This window comes from Thermobia domestica, chromosome 4 (assembly GCF_964235325.1).
Source record: "Thermobia domestica chromosome 4, izTheDome1.hap1.1, whole genome shotgun sequence".
Lineage (NCBI taxonomy): Eukaryota > Metazoa > Arthropoda > Insecta > Zygentoma > Lepismatidae > Thermobia > Thermobia domestica.
Genome location: NC_137457.1, coordinates 5,912,047 through 5,938,194, shown reverse-complemented (window position 1 = coordinate 5,938,194; position 26,148 = coordinate 5,912,047). Strand labels below are relative to the sequence as shown.

At 36.6% G+C, this 26,148-nt stretch overlaps 1 protein-coding gene across 2 annotated transcripts in view; it reads right to left on the bottom strand.

The window, feature by feature from the left end:
• Nucleotides 1–26,148, bottom strand: part of LOC145683690 (uncharacterized) — a 220,078-nt gene that overhangs the window by 37,675 nt on the left and 156,255 nt on the right. The gene's annotated exons all lie outside the window — the stretch shown is intronic.

Here is a 26,148-nt window from a genome sequence, read left to right as displayed (position 1 = left end):
AATAAATTTAAAAAAAAATTAACTCAAGCCCCAATATTTCTCAAAATTTAGTATTAAACTTGAGCTAACCCTCAGAAACATTTTCTAAACTCTGGTTCACCACCTGACGCTTGCTTCCCGAATGTACCATTGCCTCCTAGAACTTTGCCTGTCATCGAGAGAACAAAAACTCCATTCCCTATAACAAAAATCTAACTTAATTGATTTTTAGCATAAAGTGAAGATGGCAATATAGTTTAGCGACAGGCAAAACTTTCCCGCCCCTTCTTGTCATATTTTGGGTTCAGTGAAGGTCAAGGTCAGAGCTCAATTTACCGCGCATTGCCTGCAATCCTCTGTAGTGAAAATGGAACCGCTAAGCAACACAAACTGTAAATAGCTATTGCATTCTTTGTAACATTTTTCACGGGCATACTTTTTCAACGTTTGGCTTTATTCCAATTATCGTTATACGAAAGTCAATAATTATTAAAGAATTGCAATTAATCGGCACCAGCCCGGCCCGACCTGAAGAGAAATCATTGTCGGTCCGCCCAAGCCCGGCCCGGCCCAAAGAAATAACAGAATCGGTCCTCCCAAGCCCGGTCCGTGCAGGTCTCTAGTATAAGGCCTCCAGAAGTTAATATGAAAAGTTATTTTTTTTAAGTTCCTTCTGGTAATCCTCTTGGCTCTTGGGGCATTCTTAACTGGTTATTTATTATTAGGGACTACGTTAAACTTTTATCCGTGATGGTATTTATACTTTCACCGTTCATCATTCTTCAAATGACTTAGAAAGGACAATAAAATGATAATTTAAATATTTCAAAACTCAATTATGATTAACTTAAGAATTCTTTATCTGTAAAAACTTCTTTGTAATTTAAACGGCGTGACAAACACCTTGGCATTTGAAGGCGGCGCTCCAAGTTCCCTTTAAATGCTGCTAGCAAATGAGAGGGCAGCGATATTGCCACGTTTATTTTGTACACACCCACGTTTATCCCTTGTCACCTGATCGCACTGTAGTTTGTCTGCATAACAATAGCCACACCCCTTGTCTACTTGGCAACGTCGCGCCAGAGCTTGCGTTTTATTCGTTTAGCTGATATGTCAAGATGTTTGTCACAGGCTTTAGTATAAGTTGGTTTCCACGTACTGAATTCATCTACCTTACATAAGCCACGTGTAAGTTCATGCATTGATAAACGTGATGACAAAAATATACTCCTATAGGTATACATACTTACTATTTCAATACAAGTACAGTTAAATACATGAGCTTAGCATTAGTCGAAAAACAAAACGACTAGGATTCCCTAAGTCGTGGCAACTGCGACTTTCGTGGCAACTCACAGAAAAGGGTACTCCGTTTCTAACCGTGGTTCTGACCTAAATGTTAGAAGTGTAATATCTACAAAACTTCTATTAAACCGGCATCTATAACTTTAAGGTATGTACCCACTTCATATTTATCAATGTCTAGTCATAATATGGTAGTTAAAACAATTTTCTAGACATAAATAAACATAAATTACACTCACTGAAATCATTTTCCGAAACTCAATTCTTTTGATTTCATCATAAACAAAAAGTTCATAAATATTGGTATATGAATTGATGTCTAGATTTCTTTTAAAAAATGTTATTGCTGTAAGTACTATACCCAGTGAGTATGTAGGGGGGTGGCTATAGGGCTCAAGCCCCCCCTAAATAAGTTTGTTATATAAAAAAACTTCATTAAAATTTGTCGGTACCCAAAAGGAAAAAATATAGTATTTATTCACGTGTTTTGTATACTGGCCCCTCCAGACCTTAATACAAAATACTATTATTAATACAAAAAAAAAAAAAAAAAAAAAAAACACAATTTAGCTATTTGTAAGAGAATTTTTAATGACTTGCCCCCCCCTAACATATTCATGGCCCCCAAGCCTCTGTGGTTGGTTGCGGACCTGGTTGTGCCCCGTTCAATAAACCTTTATTCAAAGGTGTGTCATCGAAGTTTACTAGTTTGTAAAATTCTAAACTTAATACCGATGATCTCACTTTGTAGAAGATATTTCCGTTGAATATATAATAATTTATGTGAGTGATAGTTGTTTGCTGTAATCGTGTCCATAAATGTAGATATTCAGATAAGCTTATCACACAATTAGTTGTATTTTTAATGTATTAGCTGGCAACACTACTTGCGATCAAGTGCTGTGTGTAGACCAGGTTCTCAAGTGATCTTAACTGTCATTCGATAAAAGCACTGGAGAATTCTCAGAAAGCTCACGGACATGATTATCATCTTACATCTGTGAGTCCTAGTGTTGAAGTCAGTAACGAATATATTTTACTTAAGCAAACATTTTCTCATGGGTAAATTTACTTGAGATCCCATCTGAAGACATAACTATCGAATCCACGACGAACTTGCATACCAGAAATTAGTACCCTACCATTAAATCACTGTGCCTTTATATCGTTCATTTTTTTTCTTAAGAATGAATAAAATTCGCTTCGAAAGGTCGGTAGGTTACCCAAACATGAGGAAAATAATTAGAGCATCAGTCTACGAACAGTACCTATTTACGTAAAAGTATTAAAGAAAATTACTACCACAACTACCTAAGTGTGTTTATGTGTGAAGCATACATTACAGATATTTAAAAAAAAAAAAAAAAAAAAAAAAAAAAAAAAAAAACTAGTAAACTTGAGTGAGTAGTATGTTCACACACATTGATTGTGTTGTACTGCTAAAAAAAAGTAACACTAGGTATATATTTAAGTGTTTTAGTAAATTCAATGGATTGACCTTATTACTAACAAGGGAATATCTTATATTGATAGTAGCATTGCCCAATGAAACAATGCACAATCGATAGAGGAGTGAAGAAAAGTGAGAAATCCAGTTTTACGGGCCGACTCCCAAAAACACAGGAGATACAGAGGAAACAAGGATCTAGAATCATGTGAAAATAGCGATGCAAAATATACGCTGACACAGACAGAACTTCAAGATGATTCAAGTAATCAAAACGACATTTACAAAACAGTATACTAAGCAAATATTGTACCCACAAACATGCTTAATAACATCATATGTAATGCAGTGTTGCCAACGGAACACAAAATGAATTTTTATTAAATGGCACGGAACACAAATTATAACATCTAGCAAATCTAATTATCAGTAGAACCATACCTGTGACGTCTTGATGTACAGTGTTGCCAACGTTTGAGGATAGGCCTATATGAATACCTATATAAATCTTGGATGTAGAAGAGAACATACAGTACACGATTCGAACTAGTTAAAACCAAAATATGATACCACAAACAAGAATATAATCACTGAAGTACGAAAACAAAGGACGAAGCACAGTGTCGAAGCAGTTTTGCTGAAGTGAAAATCAGAATAATATTAAACACAACACACAAAACTTTATATAGGAATTCATATATGCATATCTTCAAACTGTACATCAAGACACTGTACATCCAGACGTTACATGTATGATTCTACTCATAATTAGATTTTCTAGATGTTATAGTTTGTGTTCCGTGCCATTTAACAAATCTTCATTTTGTGCTCAGTTGGCAACACTGCATTGCATATGATGTTATTGAGCATGTCTGTGGGTACAATGTTTCCTTACTATAACTTGTAAATGTCATTTTGATTACTTTAATCATTTTGAAGTTCTTTCTGTGTCAGTGTATCTTTTGCATTGCTATCTTCACATCATTCTAGATTGTTCTTTCCTCTGTATCTCGTGTGTTTTTGGGTGTCGGCCCGTAAAACTTTGGATTTCTCACTTTTCTTCACTCCTCTATCGATTGCGCATTGTTTGATTGGGCAATGTTACTATCAATATAAGATGTTCCCTTGTAAGTAATATTTCTGAAATATATGTTAGGTAGTTTGTTTCATAATCTTGCAAATTAATACACTACAAGCTTGTCCTTAGATATTAGAGTAGGCCTGTATTCAAGTAATTGATTATGAACAAATAGACAAATACTAAACTTTTCAACGAAACTAAGTTTTGTTACTTTTTTATTTTCTTCGTTTTATTAGCAATCTAGTAGACATATGAAGAACATTAATTGTAGTATCTTTCACTAACCCGTTTCCGTGCTGAGCAGCGCTGTTTACCCTGAACCGTTACATGACGTACAAACATGGCGATCATTGTAACACACCAAAATTCAATCGCCTATTTCAACTAGTTAGAATTAACTAGTTACAATGACCAAAAGTAAGCATTTTCCGTAATCAGCTAGCTCTGAGCTATTTTATAACGTAATAAAAAATCAATCGAAATTTCCGATTTTTTGGGGGGGGCGGAAGGATGGTATGAAATGACATCCTTGAAACTGTAAGCAGACGATATAAAATCTATTGCTATCGTCAACACAAAATTAAATGTATCGGAAACAGTAAACCAAAGATGGTAGGTTCGAGCTCCCAAACCAACCCTCGCAATCGGGAAAAAATGTGAAGGTATGTTTTTCTTCTTTCAAGTGTAATAAAACATGTTGAAATGCTATTAAGCATCGAAAAAAAAAACTAATATTCATTGAAGTGCATAATGATATACTATTTTGAAACTGTGTATACATGCGAGTCTACATTTCCATACGTAAAAGAACATTTCCAATGAAAGGAAAGACAGCGAACATAGTTCTCGCATCCATAGTAGAATGAAAATTACAAAGAACAAGGAAAAACTACATTTGCAACGTCTTGGAAATTGTCTTCAGGAAGAGCTTGGGAATGCTGTTCATGTTGGCTCAGTGGTAAAGAACTGGATTTCTAATCGTAAGGTTGAGAGTTCGATTTCCGTTTACGCTAAACCCTTCGGTATTTTACTATATATTCTTCAATGTATGAATAACTATATAAAATAATTGCATTAAAATAAATCATATATATGTATATACAATCAGTTCAAAATATACGTAATTAGATATTATGTTTAAACTATAATATCTGAGATGTAGTGGGTGTTGACAGAAGGTTGAAAACTTGTAATGATAATACATAAATGCGTGTTGTGTATTTGTCTGTAGCCATTTGTCGTACGGAAATTACTTCTCAGTATTCTTATTACAACATGAGATTTACGTTCTCAAAGATAGGAGTAGTATTATAATAACTAAATATGAGACAATTTTGCATCTTGTGTTTATTTAATTGACTGCTAAAATTGTGGATTATTATGTATGCACTTTATTCGTCTAATGCATATCACAGTTGTGAAGACTAAAATGAACTGTATTATAATTTGTTCTACTTTCTTGAAATTACTAGAATTCCTCCTTACATTTTACCTAAGACACTGAATTGAATTTCAGTCAACACTTCTAACCTGAAGTTTTGCGACATATCTTCTGTAAGAACCAGCGGTGGTCAAATAGGCAGCATTAGAAAATCATTAGTTTAATTTCTGAACGCTGGTATGCGAAAATTCTGAATTTGAGAATTTCGCAATTGTAGAAATTGAAAATCCTATAATCAAAAATATAAAACATGACATACAAGTTTAAGAGAGTTGTAGAAAAGGAACCGTATAAATCCACAAGTTTACTAATTCAGGAATGAAAGTAAACTGAAATACAGGGTCAGTCCTTAAAGTAGTACGACTGATTTTTTTCTTTTCTTTTTACAGACTGACGGCGGCTACTCCACCTGTTGTTGGTTCAGGTAGGTCTAAGGAAAGACAGGAAGCAGCGCCAGTGGGTTACATGCGTAGGATCGAAACTGCGTAGCATCGAAACTGCGTACGACCGAAACTGCGTACGACCGAAACTGCGTACGATCGAAACTGCGTACGATCGAAACTGCGTACGATCGAAACTAAAACCGGCGTAGGATCGAAAACAGATAAGGTCTTATGATCGAACAATAAAAAAACAATTATTTTATAATCACAGAATATTAAGTAATAGTATTTTTTTGAAGTTATATAGGGAAAAATCGGAGTAGGATCAAAACTGTATACGACCGAAACTGCGTAGCGTCGAAACTGCGTAGGATCGAAACTGCGTAGCGTCGAAACTGCGTACGATCGAAACTGCGTAGCGTCGAAACTGCGTAGGATCGAAACTGCGTACGATCGAAACTGCGTACGGTCGAAACTGCGTACGATCGAAAGTGCATAGATACGAAACTGAGAAATAAAATAGTGACAAATATAATTAAATAATCATACAGGGGTGTACCCAGGAAGTTTTTCTTGGGGGACTATGACTTATTCAGGAGGACCAAAAAAGCTAAGTCTTGTCTCAGCAGGGAGAAAGGAGAATCCTCCCCCCAAAAGCCACTACTTCTGATCAAGTTGGCAAATTCCTTGTTCAGAAGATTGCCGTTAAGTTCAATTGACTTAGCTTAACATTTTCTTAGTTACCTAGCTGCTGTGAATTGTCACTTCTTTTATAGACTTTGCAGGTGGCACAATCGAAGGTTCATGTAATTAGTTTAAGTTTTTGCTAGTTTGGGCTTCGTCCCAAATTTACTAACTTCCAGGGTTGTTTTGTTTAAAACAAAATATTTAAAACAAATGATTAAAACTTTTTTTTAACAATTGATTTTGTTTAAAACAAATTTTGTTTATGTTTTAAACATTTTGTTTTAAACACGTTTATTTTGAAGACTTGTCTTAAACATATGTTTATTTGCATTTTATTTTATGTTCGTAAAAAAAAGAAATCTTCCAGAGCAAGAGAACTGTCCAAAAGTGCTCCCCAATCAGAAGACTATTTTCTTCCCATGTGAATGGTTTGATTTCTCGTGGCTACAGCAGGTCAATGTGGTGATCTACAATTTATTTTGTCTCTTTTCCCCCTTATTTTTAACGTATATTGTATTGTTTAAATGCTTCTCAGTTAACTTGCGAGAAAGTGTCGTAGTCGAAGGTTGGACTACTTATAGAACTGATATTAAAAAATAAATAAAATAATTATCACGGAAACAAACTGTTGTGTTGTATTCATTGCGACGTTGAGGTTCTGAAATTAAAATATCGCAAGCATTCGTTTGTACAGTACATGTTAGTTCTGTCTCCGTACAACATGGAATCGTTTAACATGGATTATGCGTGAAGAAAAGAAGGACATGATTTGATACAAATTTATTAGAGTAACTCAAACTCAATCAGGTAAGTAAACGATCAAACGAGTTTGTCACAAAACGTGTAAGAAAGAAATGGGTGGTTTAGTTCCAAGAACGAAAATCATTATAAAAAATGCAATGCTTGGTAAAAATGGAAACCCAAACAAATGGTAAAAATGTTGATCCGAAAATTGCTTCTGATGAATCTAACGTCAGTGGTGTGGCTGAGATGCAACTGGAAACTTCAGGTAACAACTAATTTTGTATTAACAATATCTTTTTCATTATATTATGAAAATTTTATTTCGTACCTCTTCCCCACCACAGTTCTAAATTTTCTTTGAAACTTTACAACTTGGCATAGCTTGTATGAAGAGACCAGGTGAGAAACGCAAGGTATGGCAGTCGATCACGTAACTAACCAAGTGTGATACTTATTATAACGTTAGTGCTGAACGTCAAGGTCTGGGACAATTTGATCTCAATTTGTTTGTTTGTATGTATGTACCACGCTACAGGGTGCAATATTCAGTCTTTTAACATTAATTTTTGAGGATAGAGACACGAGGCGTCGGAATTTGCTGTATAGATTTTGACTGCGATCCCACGTAAAATTTCAAAATTAGTGGGTCAGATCCCACTTTAAACAAAAAGCCCTGTCTAATATAGCCTTGCTACTGATGCAAGATGTAATCAATCAAACTAAACAAACTAATTTTATATGTTTCGAACAAACTTGGGTTGCAGGATAAATTTGGCTTCAACTCAACATTTAGAGCACAAGGGACCCAAGTTCATTTTCAGAAAGGTTCACTTTTGCTCAGCAAACGTAATATCTTCGTAGCATAGGGTATGAAATAAATGAAACAAAAACCACGGGAAAGCGTGTGGACTAGAGTTTCATAGGACAACCGCTAGACAAGGGCGTTGACGGAATGGGGAGGAGAGCTAATTTTCCCTTCCCCCTCCTTGCTCATACATTTAAGATATTAACATTATACTTGTATTGTGTATGTTGCAGCGTTGGAATGATTAACAAGTCAAGCTCCGAATGTCATAGTCAATGATGCATAATTATGTTACATAAATGCAGAATGTGTCCAAAAGAATACATCGACGTAAAATGTCATATTTTCACAACCACGAATCCGAGATGAAAGAGAGAAAAACTACCTGAAAAAACGGAATCTAGAATTTTGTATGATTGTCGCTAGATAGGGGCGTTCGTTTAGAAATCATCCGTCTTCTACCCTGAATTTCAGATTTTTGGGGCAGTAATGCAGATTTAGAAACATTTTGCTTAGCAAAGTCCAACATTTAAAAATTGAAGTCCTTGCACCGAATAAATACGGATTTTGATCATTGGCCGTAAGGAGCTATAGGCCTATATTGCTTTCTTGTATATTTTTTTTTACCCAAGGATTTCAAAGGCGGCTCTACTTTCGAGTTTCGGGCCTGCTTAAAATTCAGGAAATTGGACCTAAGCAACTTCCCAGTTTTAATCATCTGTATGTTCTTCGTATTTATTCGGTGTAATTACCTCAGGCTTATTCTGTTGGACTTTGCTTATCAAAAGATTTCTAAAACTGTCTTACCGTCCCCAAAATCTGAAATGCAGGGTGCGGATGAGGGTGGTTGCCCTCCTGTTCCACTGACGCCCTTACTAGCGGCTGTCATATGAAACTATCCCACGCCTTTTCGCATGGTTTTAGTTACATTTGTTTTGGATTCTTGACTGCGAAGTATTATTTTTTGAAATAGAATTCATTTGCTGAGGAAAACTGAAGTTTATTGAAAATGGATTTGGATCTATTGTACTCTGAACGCCCCAAATATTACCTTTCGTCAATAAATTTTTGACTCAAAAAACAACCAATTACATAGACTTGCAGAAAATATAAAGTTAGCACAATATGAAGTGTGCTTCAAACATTACTTTTCGAAAACGTAGCCCTATTATTATAAAATAATTTTATTAGCACCAGTGTTATGAAGTAGTAATCAAATTTTGCAACAAAAATCTCACCCGCCTCCACGAAACGCTAGCTTAGCCCCTAAAGGCATAACTACAAAACTTTTAGAAGCGGTAACTCGAAATGATTTTCTTTATGGTTAAAATAACCGCACAACAGCATTTCTGGTAAAATTCTAGCCCTCATGTAACATGACACCATTTGCATTTGAAATTTCGAATACTAAGCACAGATGTTCGCCATGATGCTTGATAGCACCATCTGATGTGTCAGACCACTTCCAAGATTCATCATTCTCCCTCAACCCGTTGTCAACGCACAAGGATGGTGAGGACTTTTGTTTTGCCATGTATATTGATAGATTGTGTGAAACCTCTATAGTTGGTAAATTTTAAAATCTACCTTAAAAGCTTACTATATCCAAGAAAATACTTACTGTATGAGAGTCACTGGCAAGAGGGTGTAATAAAAGGGGTCGTTATATGAAATAAGTTGAAAATTACTAATCTATACGGAAATGTTCTGTACCCAACACTGTGTAGTCTTAAAGAGAATAAAATAAATGAAAAGATCGGTTGAAAGAGCAAAAAGTCTTAATAAATACGTGATTACACGATTTTGAAATATGTTTAAAATAATATTTTAAACTGTTCAAAATGTTTAAAACATGTACTTTTACTTTTTTGTGTGTTTTTTTAAAACATCTTTAAAACATTTTAAACACTTTTTTCATGTTTTAAACACGCGTTTTGTTCTTTTTTTTTTAAAAAATGTATTTTTTCCAACCCTGCTAACTTTTGACCAAGTTGGAAAATTAGAATGCGTTGCTGCCAATATTTACTTCCGTTTCTTTCAATTGACATTTGGATTAGCATTTTCTTACTTACCCAGTTGCTGTGATTTTCAATTTCTTTATGAACTTGGCAATTGGCAAAATTGAATGTTTATATAATCAGTTTAGTTTTAAGTAGGTGGGAATTTGTCGCCAGATACAAAATTTCTCATCCTACGGCCTCGCGCCTCATAAACCTACTAACATACCAAAATTCCTAGTTTTTATTCCGATTTCAATTACGGTACCTAAAATATGAGATTTTGTACATCCAAAAAGTCTATTTAAATTACACAGTTTTTTGTCTCTTTAAAGCTGCTAAAAATGGAAAATATTCACTTTTGGAAATTTTCTATATAGTCCCAGGAGGCTAAAAACTTTGTCAAATTTAATCCTTGTAGTTCTACTGGAAGTGCCTATACTGTAAAAAATCGTTGTATTATTTCAACGACATGCCTATGTGTTAGCACGATTGTGTTAAAATATAACACAAACAAGTGGTTAGAACAACTCACTCTCCGTTTGGAGTTGTGTGTCAAATGCCGCTAGTTGAAATGACACACAGCCTGTGTGTTAACACAAGTGTAGAATCTTCGGTGTTGTTTTCTGCGTGATTGCCATATATGTTGGGTATCTAATTATAAAGGCTTATGAACTGAAGCTACAGGCAAACACAGTAGAAAGAAATACTTAAACAAATCCAAGTATACGCAAAATTTCAAAATACAAACCGCGCGATGTGTTTTCAATTGTTTTACAAAATGTTTCTGAAGAAACCCTAACAGCACAAGATGTGCTAGGCATGTACCATTTTGGTGTTCTAAATTCATCTCCCACATTTGATGCATTTATTGCTTCTTTTTCAAAGCGGTTGTGTACTAGAAGCAACAAACGCATCAACTTTATTAGATGGCAACTGGCGCCGATCATTTGAAAGTGAATATGGAAGAACTACAAAATAAAGTAAATAGACAGTCGTCATTTTGTAATAAAATTAGGTCTACATGGCGAGCAGATTTTATCCCGAACGGTTATCGTCGAATATACGCGGGTTAAAGGAGCACTCTGATTAGCCAAATTCAAAAGACCTTAAGAATTTATCCCTCTACAAGCGACGGTTTACGTGTTATAGGCTGCCAAAAACATGAAAAAAGGAATTTTAAAGGTCCATAGCTCCAAAACTATGGGACCTACCGCAGTCGGGTCAAGACTTAACTTAGGAACTAGTATGTGCCCTATCCAAAAATGCGTATGTCAGAATCCTGAGGTGCTTCCACAACAATTTTTATAGAGGGAGTTTAACTACGGGCCTATGATATAAAGTATTCTCCAACTACCTCCATAAAAATTGTTGTGGACATCTTAGGTGAATTGAATTTTGGACATCTTAGGTGAACTTTGGACATCTTAGGTGAATTGAATTCTGTATGGAAATGGAAAACATTTCAGTTTTATTTAAATCTTGGAAAAGAAACATTCTCTGTGTGCAAGAGGTTAATCTATACACATGACGATACATCACTCCAAATGTTTTAAACATATTAACTGGCAGAGTATATAGTTATCCTGGGGGCAAGAAAACAAAGGGATTTTTACTGAAATTAAAAATCGTAGTATGGTGGTACGTACCATACGCATGAACTTACTTTGGAGGAGGGGTCCAAATTCAATGCGAAGATAAAGTATTTTCAGATTTGTCAATTTTCGAAGTTTATGTTTATAATTCCGTACCTATACGTCCGAGCGCAAGTGAACTACGTCAGTCAAACATCGGTCCTTACTGAACAAACTTGGGCACAGATCGTTGCAATTGCGTAATTAGGAGGCGCACCATAAATTCGTATTTAGGTTCTAAACATCGTGTGTGTGGGTTTTATCGGGGTTCTCCCGTTTCCTTCCACTTTTTTCATTCCACCATTTCATTCATTTCTCATCATCAGCGTCTACTTTAGCCTAACCGGCATAACCGTAGGACGTGAAACTAAAAGATTTCATTTCATTTCATTTTCGTATTAAGATTCTAATCCTTGATTTTTCTCACTTTTATATTTACCATAATCTATTAATTTTTAATTACTAGCTTCGTTTATTCAATATCGACATGATACTTTCAGGATATATTAGTGGTGGGCTAAGGTTTATTTGAAGATAGTTGCATCTGTCTCTTAGCAGTATTTCCAGCCATAGAACTATTTATTTCCAGACTTTTTTTGGTAAAAATTTCCTTTTTTCCCTTCTAAAATTTGCCTCTTATTTCCTTCTCTTCTATTGGCTACATTGGAACGAACATACCAGATTCTGGAAGCCTCATCCTTGACTTACACAACGCACTATAAAAAGTTTCACTTGGATAATTGGGGACACTACAATTCCGGTCTTACAGTATACCATATTACATAATTTTAAGGATAATAGTGACTTTCTAGGAAAAATGATATACTTTTTAAAATTACATGCTTAATTTGAGAGATATCATCATGATACTAGCTGAATATATTATTGGTGGGCCAAAGATTACTTTAAAATTGTTTGCTTCTGAGTGGTAGCAATGTTGCCAGCTACAGAAAATGTTAATTGTAATTGTTTGTAAAAAATTTGGGAAGTTTATCCTTTCCCCCCTATTATTTCAGTGTCCTTGGCTATATTCAAACCAACGTACAACTGTCTGGAATCATTCTTGGCCTACAAAACGCACCATAGAGGAGCACGATTGAATAATTAGGGAAGACGGTGAACCACCATGTATGCTGATTTTTGCTTCTGACGCGTAAGAAGTGCCAAAATTTGATGTGTATTATGAGAGAGTTTTTTTCTTTCTCTCTTTGTATGGCAGCCAGCGACTTCAGGTTTTTACTGTACCTTGTCAACATACCAGAAAATTCTTTTTAGGTGACTTGAACCCCTGTGGCTTCGGTGTTCCCAGCTAGAAAAAATCATGAAATTCGGCTAGGGATTTTTTTTTTAAATTTCACTCCTACATTTTTTCAATAATCCCTCCCGTTAGCAACACTGCAATCTAACTTACACCAAAAAATAGCCATGTCCCTCTTCTAAAATACAAGACGTAAACGATATCAATCGGGATAACAGTGTTTGGGCAATAAATCATTAACTGAAAGTCTACCAAAAACCCCAAAATCGATTTTGTCCCGAAAGGGTTAATGAGATATGCGCGCCAAAGATTTCGGGCTCTAATTTAACGTGAGCCCCCCCCCCCCCTTCAAGTTTCTGGGCTGGTCCAGAGAATGAATGGCCTACATAGTACTGTCTACGGGCTGGATAGGCTACCAAATTTCAGCTTTCGTTCTCCCATAGTTAATGTGATATAGGCGCCGAAAATTTGGGGGCTAACTTCACCAGAGCCTCCCAACTTTCTGGGCTAGTCGAGATAAAGATCGATGGGCTAACAAATTTCATCTTTTGGGCCAATATAGTTAATAAGGTGTGAAAATCAAAGTTTTGGGGCGTTAACTTAACGTGAGCCCTTAACTTTTTGGGCAAGTTGAGATAATGAGTGTACCAGGTACTAAACTTCATGGGCCTTCCAACCCATTATTATTTAGCATTTGGGGCACTCAAGGAACACAGATACAGGGTCTCCAAATGTGAAAATGAAAATGCAATCTTTAAGTTTTATGTCCGACTGTCATCCTGGGTAGACTAAAGGAGACGCAGATGATGAGAATAAATGGAATGGTGAAATGAAAGAGTTGTGGGAAAGGGAAACTCCAAGAAAACCCTCACACACGGTGTTTGTTCACCACAAACCCCACTTTGCGCAAGTTGGTATAGAACCAGGGCCCCGCAGCATGTGTGAACCCTCTGCCACTAAGCCACTGCGGCCCGGAAGTCCTCGAGACGAGACACATAGGCGTATACCTAACGTGTAATTTGTTCGTAGCGGGAATTTCTGTTATGGTATAGTTAATTACATACAATGAAAAACCGAAAATGTGATGTGGACAATCGCGAACAAGCAATAAACAATCTGCGTGATTTGTTTTAGATTTCGGAAAATAGGTTCTGCCAGATTTACGCTTATCGACTGTAATCGTTTATTTATTTATTTATCTATTTGGGAGGGAAGCAAAGTATAATACATTTCAGTCATTACACATGCAAAGAGATGTTTTATGGTAATTGTTTTTTGCTGAAATATAACTTCGGTATCTTTTATACGTGTTTAGGAGCTGAGATTATTATCTAATAATTATAAGGAAGATACAAGTTTTTTTTTTTTTTTTTTTTTTTTTTTTACGAAGATACAAGTTTTTCACCTTCGTACAACAATTCATGTTTAATAGGCGTATAGAAGGGGCTCATGCCCAAAACATTGGGACTCCATTTCTGGGGCCCCATGTTGGGGGCCCGGTTCCTGACCACCACTGTGCTGAGGGGAATCGGATCTTTCCAACGTCACCATCTGTATGCAACAACTCCATGCTGAAACGAGAAATAGAGTGGACTCAAGCCCAACATTTCGGAACCACATTTTCTGGAGCTTCGAGGCCAGGGCCCAATTTCTGACATTACCGCTTTCGTTAATCGACCCCGACCTTTCAAACGCTAACACTATAGTACAACACCATGTTAAATAGGCAAATAAAAGAGACCTGAACCCAAACTTTTGGGATCTCATTTCTGGAGTCTCAGGTCCCGGAGATTTCCAACACCACAATATGTATCCAATAACTCCATGCTTAAAAGAAAAATATAATGAAGCCAAGCTCAAAATTTCGGGACACCATTTTTGGACCTTTGAGACAAGGGCTCAATTTCTGACGTTAACACTGTGCTCAGACGACCCGAACATTTAAAAACTTCACCACCCACCCACATACAATTCCATGTTTAATAGGCGTATAGAAAGAACCCGCGCCCAAAACTTCGGGACCCCATTTTTCTGGAGCCTCATGGCTGGGGCCCGGTTTCTGATATCACCACTGTGCTCGGGAGACCCGGACTTTTCCAATGCCACCATCTGCATCCACTAACTCCATGTCTAACACGGCTTCCCCATTGTAGGAGGATTTTGACGAATTTTCTGCAGGTTCTTTACAACTATTTACAACGTTTCAAACTATTCATAAGAAATGAAATTTCAATACATTAGAAACTATGTTCTTTTAAAATGTTCAAAATGGATGACAGCATTGATTTCCAGTAATAGTTGTAAACTTTCGTAATTTTATTCTCTATTTGAATAGTAGTTTAATTTCGAATCTTTTACGGTTAAAAATATTTTTGTGAAATGTAACGGAATACATTGCAATGCTCCTACCCCCACGGGTACGTGTTCCAATTATAAATCGATTTGAGGTTCAGCGTACAAATGAGAAACTCCCAAAGCGAAGTACAATATTGTAACGTTGTTGACATACATATGAATAACTGGTGATTAGGTCGTTAAGCTGTACATAAATTCATATAAATTTTCATTCATATTACGCAGACAAGTACACACAGAACAGCATATGAATCTTTATCTGACTTTTGTTTCTCTAACTTTCTGATAGCCTTTAGAAATAATATCTTTACAATCGAAATATTCGTTAAACACTATTATTATTATTATCCTTCAATATTCATTATACATCATATTCTTCATTACTTTAAATTCTTCATATTACATAACTATTTTACATTATATTCCGTCGAAGCTGTTTCAAAGTTAGTATTACACTTCTGACATAGTCATCATTACAAATCATAATTGATTCTCAATCCATACGCCTGTAACTTGTCCATCCTACCTGCAGTGTGGATCCTACGCAGTTTCGATCCTACGCAGTTTCGACGCTACGCAGTTTCGACCGTACGCAGTTTCGATCGTACGCAGTTTCGACGCTACGCAGTTTCGACCGTACGCAGTTTCGATCCTACGCAGTTTCGACGCTACGCAGTTTCGACCGTACGCAGTTTCGATCCTACGCAGTTTAGGTCGTGTGGAGTCCATGAATATAACCCTAATTTATAGCTGCACAGGTTAAACAAATTAAAGAGAGAGAAAAAAAAATATATTTTTTGAGCGCATGATTAAAACTTAAATTATTTCAGGGCAACTGCGTAGGATCGAAACTGCGTACGGTCGAAACTGCGTAGCGTCGAAACTGCGTAGCGTCGAAACTGCGTACGATCGAAACTGCGTAGGATCGAAACAGGTTTTGAGCTGAATTTTTCGATCGTACGCAGTTTCGATGCTACGCAGTTTCGATCCTACGCCGCATTCCCATGGAAAAGATCGCTCGTCATCGTAACCTCTGCGAGTGACCTTCGTCACGCTGCGTCATGGCCAATCTTTTGGAACAGCGTTACGCCATCAAATTTTGCGTGAAGCTCGGTAAAACTGGGAAAGAGACTCATGAAATGATCAAGACGGCGTACGATGATAACGCCATTGGAAGATCGAGTGTGTTTGAGTGGCACAAGCTGTTTAGGGAGGGGAGAGAAGAAGTTGAAGACGCTGCACGGTCAGGACGACCTTCGAGCTCCAAAACGGAGGAAAATGTTGTAAGAGTGAAGAATTTGCTGGACAGTGACCGAAGATTAACTGTTCGCATGATTGCCGATGAACTTGGCATTGCAAAAACCCAAGTTCACGAAATTTCGCAGGAACAATTGCAAATGAGGAAAATTTGTGCAAAATTGGTGCCGCGAGTGCTGACAGGCGAGCAAAAGGACGTTCGCAGACGGATCTACCAGGACCTTCTCGAAGAAGTGAGTGAAAATCCAAACTTGTTAGACAATGTTTTGACTGAGGATGAGACGTGGACGTTTGAGTATGACCCTGCGACCAAACGTCAAAGCGCGGAATGGCACACCCGAAATTCCCCACGCCCCAAAAAGGCGCGCATGACGAAATCAAAAGTGAAAAGCATGCTCATTTGCTTTTTCGATTCACAAGGAGTGATCCACAGGGAATTTGTTCCAGACGGACAGACTGTCCATGCAGTTTTTTATCTCCAGGTCCTGGAACCGCTGAGAAAACGCATCGTCCGCGTCCGCCCAGCCATCGCCAACTCCTGGCGAATGTATCATGACAATGCGCCGAGCCACACAGCCTTCCGAGTGGTGGCGTATCTGGCCCAACATAACATTGCAACCTTGCCTCAGCTACCCTACAGTCCCGACCTTGCCCCACCAGACTTTTTCCTCTTCCCCCGCCTCAAAACCACCCTGAAAGGGCATCATCACGGCTCGGTGGAAGCATTACAACATGCCGTGACGAGGCAGCTGAACAGCATTCCAGTTTCCGTCTTCCAGGAAGCGTATGAAAACTGGAAATCCCGCTGGCAGCGGTGTGTGGATGTAGGAGGATCATATTTCGAAGAATATTAAGCGCAAGTGTTATTTCTGTCAATATCTTATTTTTAATTGACTCAGTCCTATTACTTTAAGGACTGACCCTGTATTATCATTGTCATTTTTTGTTTAAATGTATTCAAACATTTACTACATCAAGATTTCGGAGTTTCGGAATATCCCAAGTTTAATACATTTTCAACGAATATGAGTATCATTGTCATCGAACACTGGAAATTCAAAGTCATTTTTCTTCTGACTTATTTCTTATACTTGTTCGTGTTAGCTCACTGATAGAGCACGAGATTGCCAATCGTCAGGTCTTGAGTTCAAATCTCACAGACTTTCTCTTTATTAGTAGAGTTGGGCAAAAATATGATGCAAGGGGTGGTTACTACGACAAATATTTTTTTTTTTTTTTTTTTTTTTTTTAGAAAAGTTTAGGATGTTCTAAAAAGGGCTGCTCTGGGAGTTGAAATGGCGACACTAATATTGTGTCCAAGACCTTTGTGTATTTATTACTCGTTCCATTCTTCTGGAAACTGTTAGATGGAGCATAAATTATCTCCTTCTCCTACCTCCAGCTATACCTCGGAAACAAAGCCTCATAGATTATTCCAAGTTCTCAACAACATGTCAATTAAAGTATGCTCCACCTCTGCACACACATTTTCCATGGAATTGAGGTCTGATTCACGGAGCGGCCAGTCAATTAAATCAATCTCGAGCCGTCCTGTGAACCATTCCTGAACCACATGAGAAGTATGTATTGGGGGCAGGTTTTACTGGAACTGAATGACATCATGAGGCTGAAGTACTCATACTGATGCACCATCATGTTACTCATGATGTGTAAGTTCTGAGCACTGTCGAGCTGCCCTTAAATTCTGTAAAGCTATTTTGCACCGCGATTGCAAATCCAACCTCAACTTGAAACGGATATATGGTCACTGCGATTGCAAGCAGCCACATATCCAGGGTTATATGGGGTGCACCTCGGACGATACACAAACCGACGTCCATCGTTCGATGTTGTGAATATAGCTTCATCGTTCTCCCAGTTACAATCCACCTTCGCATGTGCAAATACAAGACAGTAAATTTTGTATTCGTCTGAGAGGTTTTTCTTTCACTGCAGCAATGCGGCCACGTAGCCCAACATGAGCACTGTCTGCATATTCTAGCAAAGTGGAAAGTTTTCCTTGGCTGTCTGGACGCCCTTAGTGGGTATAACCGGCTTCGCTTACTGATCTTTCATATTTCGCCTTGATAGATACATGAGGATGACCAGAAGATCATAAATTAACAGTCTGACCTGTAGTAAGACTATGCGTCTACCAGCTGCAGTTGTAGTATAGCTCTCCAACTCCCACAAGGTAATTATAGTTGAACGTTTGTCCATGATCACCATTACTCTGAGTTGTGAACAGCAAAGAAAGAAATAACAGCTGGGAACAGGCATGCGATTGGTTACTGGCAGGACATGCCCTTGTGGGGAACGATTTGGTAAACATTCGCTTAAGAAATTTTAAAATGGCACAAGGAATATAATAATAATAATAATAATAATAATAATAATAATAATAATAATAATAATAATAATAATAATAATAATAATAATAATAATAATAATAATAATAATACAGGGTTATTCAAAAAGAAAGAACAGATTTCAAACATTTATTTCTTCCAAACTACAAAAGATAGAAACATGATTCGAACGTTACTTGATTAAGAAAAGTTTACAATTTATTGTTAGTAATTATAGTGTGCATTCAATATGAGCACCGTGTGTTACACGATAACTGTCAAAACGGTGGTTAATGCAAAATTCGTACCTTTTGTTGTGGTCGTCAGGATGCAATGCTTGCAATAACTGCAGTTTGTATGGCTTCATGTGCAGACGATGTTTTAGAGCTCGCCATACCGTTGGTTGAGGAATGTTAAGTTCTTTGCTTGCTCGTGATGTGGATTTCTTTGGGCTCCATTCGTAAAGTATACCTAATACGCTCGACATTCTCGTTCGATGTGCGTGCACGTCCCGTGCTTTTCCCTTTGCAGATGCAACCATCTTCTACGAATTTTCGATGCCACTCGTAAATTTGCTTATGATGCGGCGGTTGTTTATTAAATTGACGGCGAAATGCTCACTGAACTGCAACAATGGACTCAAGTTTTGCCAATTGTAGCACACAAAAAGACTTCTCCTGTGGTGACGCCGCCATTTCACTACAAACAACAACAAACAACAGCGCCAATGCGGCCGTGATTGGAACTTCTATCCGGGCTGTTTAAATTGTAAACTTTTCTTAATCAAGTAACGTTGGAATCATGTTTCTATCTTTTGTAGTTTGGAAGAAATAAATATTTATTTCTGTTCTTTCTTTTTGAATAGCCCTGTACTTTCCATAAATAAATTTTCGTACATGAGAATGCCTGTTTTAAAGAAGTGAATTCTTGTACTGCTTTTACACTGATAAAAATATAATTCTGAATTTAAATCTATAAAAAGCACCCACAGGCTTGTTCTGTTACGAGAGCAGCACACAGACATCAATAAAATTCCTTATACAAGCAATAAATTTATTTCATTATTACTAACCTAAACGAATCTATTTTTCCTTATCTAAAATCAGTAATATATAATAAAATGGTCCACTTAGCGTCATTCAATCTAGTGTTATTTTAAGAAAAACAATCTTGGTCATATTTCTTAGGTTGTAGAAAAAGCTCATCGTTGAAAACTTTACTATCTAAAATAGTACCGCAGGGACACAGTTTCGAGTTTTAGTTCGATTAAGTCTTCGAACCATTCAATAAGAAAATTGTAACTGCTCTTAATCAAATGACAAAAATATAGAATTTGCAAGCTAGCAATCCAACTGTCTTACATATGTCTTCAAACTGAGCATGACCTTCGGAAAGTTCCTAAAAAGGCAAAGCAGTGAAGAATTGGAACCACAGAGTATGTAAGACTTTCAGGCAACACTGGCATGGATTTCCTTTGTTCCGATGCTGACGATCTTAGTACAAACAGAACTACGTCCAATGTAGTATAACTATCAGTGGCGTATAGGGGGGACTTCCGGGCTTAAGCCCCACCCCGAAATCTTACTTACTATAGTAAAGTAAATGAAATATCTTGCAGAATTTAGACATTTTTAGGCAACCCCCCCCCCCAAGTTAGCAAAGCTCCCCGAAACAAAATCGTAAATACGCCACTGATAACTATTAACGTGTTCGAGTTATACTCGAGGTTCAATCTTAGCTAAGCTACAATTTTGTTTCAAATTACAGTTGTATCCAGAGGTGCTATTCAGCCGGTTTGCACCGGTTCCCCAGAACCGGTTTTTAAAATTATTTTGAGTTCGTAGAACCGTTTGTTAGAGTCAGACATAAGTACACATGACCTAGCTAAAAGTAAAAGAAAGAAGCCAAACAAATTTCTGAAAACCTCTGTACTTGCCCCGCTCGCTTGCATTGTTATGAAAATGAGCAACTTCAAATTGTTTCAATTGAATGGGCAGATAAAATTTGAATATATATCCAGGGATACTGGGAGCTGTAAGTGTAATGAATGTGATACGTCTCTAATGCCTATTACGTGTGCTACCTATCTATCTTTCAGTGACTCCAATGCAGGGGCGTCATTTAGGGGGGCAGGGAGGGGCATTTGCCCCCCTGAGTTTGAGATGTATATAGATTTTGTCAATAGAATAGTAGTAAATCAGTGAGAAACGCAAAGTTTTACTAATATCAAGAGGTCTTGCCCCCCCCCCCCAAGCAAATTCTGAAATGACGCTCCTGCTCCAATGTCTTCATTCTTCTTCTTTTGCGCTACAGCCCATTGTGGGCTAGGGCGTCCTTAACAAAGCCTCGTCATTGGACCTTGTTTCGAACTGTCTTTCCATCCCGAATACCCATAACACGCAAGTCTTCTTCGACGTCTTCTACCCGTCTTCTACTGGGTCGTCTTCTCGCTCTCTTTCTTCTGATTGGCTGATCATCTGGTTTGGAATTCTTGTATTTCATAATTGTATCTTTGTCTATGTGTGTAACCATCGTTCTTAATTGACCCCGAAAATAATTCTTAAAATTTTCCTTTCAAATATTAACAGCTGCTCTGAAGATCTGCATGTAAATTTCCATGCTTCGTACCCATATGTCACCACCAGTAGAGTTTTATACATTCTCACTTTTGTTTCTCTGTAGAGCATCTTGGTTGTAAATAATATTTCGTATTTGTAATAACATTTGTTGCCAACCTGTATTCTGTGTCTTATAGTTTCCATTACGTCATGGTCACTCGTTATTAAGTATCCTAAATAGTTGAGCTGTTTGACACTCTCGAAACTATAATCATTTATCTTTAATTCTTCTTTATTAGCGTATTTTTCTGCACGGGAAATATATTTAAATTTTTGTTCATTAATTTGGAGCCCCTTGATTCAGGAAAGTTGGTCCAATTGCTCAAGTGTTCCTTTTAAACTTCGTCCGGTTCTGGATATTGTCAATATGTTATCAGCATATGCTAGTAGTTGCACTGATTTATGTAAAATATTCCTGTTATTTGTCCAAAAAAGACCTGAAATGTAGGTTGAAAATTAATGCAGACAACGCATCTCCTTGTCTTACTCCTGTTTTAATTTCAAATCTTGTTGAGAATTCTCCTTGCATTAATACCCCTGGTGTTGTTCTATTTAGAGTGAGTTCTAGTTCTCAAAATATGTCCCTTTTCTGGTCGGGACATTAATTGTATATACATGGTGACTGGTAATTCGATGTATTTCTTGCAAGGGTATTTTGGAACATTTTTATCTATATGAACCGGTAGTCCAAAATCAATAGTTTCCGAATAATTTGCATAAGTATGATTTCTGTGAAATTTGCCGGCTATCGAGAGGTGTGCGAGAAAACTTTACCCTGACTCACTTCTACATGTCATAGAGCGCTGAAATTTTGCATGTGGAATGCTAACATGCCTATGTAGGTCATGTAGCAATGTACAGCTTGTAACTCTGCACCATTGCTGTTATAGGTCCGAACGTGAAGTAAGGTGTGGTGGTCCAAAATCTAGAGAAATTTTGGTGGGATGAAGCTGGTGTCAGAGCGTGGCATGCTGACAAAAATGTCTGCCTCCTAGAAAACAACGCACCGTTTACTGCTCGAAAATGTTGGCAGACAGCTACACGACCCTGGGTAGGAAATCCGCCATAATTTGCGTCTTTTCTTGACCACACACAACCTTCATTCCCACCTCTTCCCAACCATGCAGTCATTTCCTAGGGACACGTACTTCTGCGATGTTTCCACGGTGCTATCTGAGGTGCAGTAATAGATTTCGGACCACAATACCTTACTTCACGTTCTGACCTATTACACAGCAATGGTGCAGAATTACGAGCTGTACATTAGCACATGACCTACATAGGTATGCAGGATTACACATTAAACATTTCAGCGCTCTGCGATATGTAGAAGTGGGTCAGGGTGAAACCTCTCGTTATTTGGCAAATTTCAAATAAATCATATATATGCAAATTACTCCGAAACTATTGATTTTCGACCCCCGGTTCATATAGGTGAAAATGTTCCAAAATGCTTGTAGAATATCTCCTTCCAAGGAATGCATCGAATTACCAGTCACCCTGTATATATATACAATTATTTATATAGAACCGGTTGTGAAAAAAAAAAATAGAATAGCACCACTGCTTGTATCAGAATGATATTCTGACTACAAAATGCAAATCATTGGACACATCAAGAGGTTAATAACTGCCTAATTTGTTGATCTTCACTTTCCTTCATGTTCTTTCCTTCTTGCATCTACTTGTGTTTGTATCTTCCTTTAGTTCTCTGTGTGTGTGTGTGTGTGTGTGTTTATTTGCTTAGAATTCAGTTTGTTTAAGGACTCACGATCGCACGGTCACACCTCAATGAAAGCACTTAAAAAGAACATTTTTCAGTCAATGGTAAAGCGCTTACCTCTGGGGTCCTTGGTTCGATACCCGGCCAAGTAATTTTTGTTGAACAATATCGCTCTCAGGGGCGGATCCAGGGGGGAGATCGACCCCCGAAAAGAAAACTTTCTTATTTTATATATAAAAATAAAGCACACCCCAGAGTTTGGAGCTCTTAAAAGTTGCTCTAAGTAGCAGTATTAGAACTCACCGCCCCTCCCCCCCAGAAGTTCGTCCTGAATCCGCCCCTCATCGCCCTCGTGCATTTTCTCAGGGTACTCTCATTTCCTCCCACTTTCTCATTCCAACAATTTTTCCATAATCATTCACTTGCTCTAATCTTCGTCTACCTTAGCATCACCGGCATATTCCTGGGACATTAAACTCAAAGATTTTATTTCAAAATATTTCAGATCTTGTTTCATTGCTTCCACTTATTCCTAAGTTTCAGTTCTTATGACCCTAACGCTACACGGAGAGTGGGCCCTAGGTTATCCAAATTATATAGTTCTTGCCCTCTTTTACAGTGAGCGTGGGTCTGCGTTCACACCTCGTAGGAGCCGTAATTTTAACGCAGTTGTTCAGCGCCAAGGTTATTAGAATGTGTAAGAGCCGTTCACAGAAGGTAACAGATTAGTTAAACAATGAATAATGTAATTAATTAATTAGGATGAGAGGAGGTGATGATACCAGATGACTATATACAATTCACATATAAGCTCAAGTAGAGCGTTAACATTGACTGTGCCAAACAACAAATGTTGAAGGGACAGAAGACAAAAGCGTTTTTTACAAAGTATTATCTGAACTGATTGGGAATTTTCTTTTGTAGTAAGAAGATTGACAATTAAACTTTTCCTTGTTTTTACGTTATCAATATTTCTCAATTGGAAAGTTTTATTTTATGCATGTAGTTTTTCTAAGTTCTATTTCAGTTGTTCAAATAATTTTCTTTAATGTTCACCCAGAAAGATGGATATATAGTTTTATATATTCAACAGATTTTAACGCGTGCACATACTTATATATACATATATATATATATATATATATATATATATATATATATATATATATATATATATATATATATATATATATAGGAGATGTCCGTTCTGGGCACGTCGAGAGTAGATTTATGGGAAATATTTTAATCCTTTCCCTCTCAGAATATTTCAATGAAAGTTTAATGGAAAAAAAATATAGAAAATATTCTACTTGTGATAACATATTGAAACACCCTATCCCTACAAAATATGCCTATAATCAAGTTGATATGATTAAAAATTCTAGCATGAAATTGGTGCTAACTATCTTGCAAAAGTCATTTCAAACGGACAGGACATTTTTCCCGAGCACAAACACTATGAATTCGAAATAAATTTCAATCATTTTTCATATATATTTCCCTTCTCATCTTCCGAATCTCTGCCGATGAGTTATGAACTTAAACCTAAACCCCATTTAAAACACTTACTAAATACTGAGAGTTATTCCGTACAAAAAGTGTTTCCAAAATCTGAAAATCCTATTTTGCCCAGTTGCATTTTTGCAACGACTTCCATCGGCTGAAATTATACTGAAGTAGCTAATATACTTTAAAAAAAAAAAAAAAAAAAAAAAAAAATCTTTACAAATTTTACATATGGCCGTTTAGTGCACAAGGAAATATAGTTCACTTTTGATCTATTGTACATATTTTATTTTTAAGGTAATTATTTGAAACTTCCTTCAAAGATTGTAAATAGTTCAAAAATTGTAAATAGTTCTTACAAACTATGAAACAACGTAAATGTTTCCATTTAATTAAGTACTCCGTACAAACTTTATGTCTATTCTTTTGAAAACTTTGGTAACGTAACGTGATTCTCTTTTGCTTTGAACAGCCCATATGCTTTTTATCTTTTCGTAACCATTACAGTCAAAGAGTTACCGGGTAGAAAACAATAACCAATATTTTACTTCGCATTTGTATTTCTAAAAAAATGATTCTTGTTTTCAGGAACATAAATAGTTCTCAACATTAATGAGTTAAAATGTATATTTTAAAGAATTACAATGTATTTTCTTAGAAGTTTGAATAATTACACACCCACACAGAAAAAAAAACAAAAGAGTATTGTGTAGCGAACCTCAGGGTATGAATTTGAATGTGTTTTATCACACAGAATCAAAATTTCAAATCCCCAGGATGATCGATCATGCCAATTTTCTTTTTATGGGCGGAAAACTTTAGCAATTCTGGATACGGAATATACATACAACGATATATATATATATAAAAAAAAAGTTCTATGCAACGGACCCCAAAGTACGGATTCGATGCATTTTGTTACACAGAATCCAAATTTCGAAACTCCAGAACTATCGATTATGTCAATTTTTTAATGGGCGAAAAGCTTTAGCGATTTTAGATAGGTAATATACATGTAACATAACCATACAAAAAAAAAAAAAAAAAAAAAAAAGTTCTGAGCAGCGGACCTCCAGGGTGTCGATTCGATGTATTTTGATACTTCGAATCCAAATTTAAAACCCTCAGGACGATTGACCATGTCAATTTTGTTTTATGGGCGAAAAGCATTAGAGAAAATCCGTTGCACAGCACTTTTATCTTTTGTGTGCCTGTCTTATTATTATATATATTAATTGGAAAAATAAATTCATATCTTGAAGTGTTTCGTTCACTGTCAATTATTTCTTTTCTTTCTTTTTTTTTTTTTTTTACGTCTTTCGTAGAAACACCGAAGAACGTAATTGTAAATTTAAAAAGGTCTTTAATGTGTACTTAAAGATGTATCTGGCATGAAATACAAAGGCGTGCCTTAAAAAAGAGTTTTTAGTTATTATTAAAAATTTCATAAGTGAAATAAAATATACACCAGGGAGTTCGCTGAAGCTGTGTTATATTCCTGAAAAAATAAAACATCTCATAGAAATAAGTCCGGAAATGAAATTAATTTTTGTATTTTTATATTTCAATACCCTTAGACT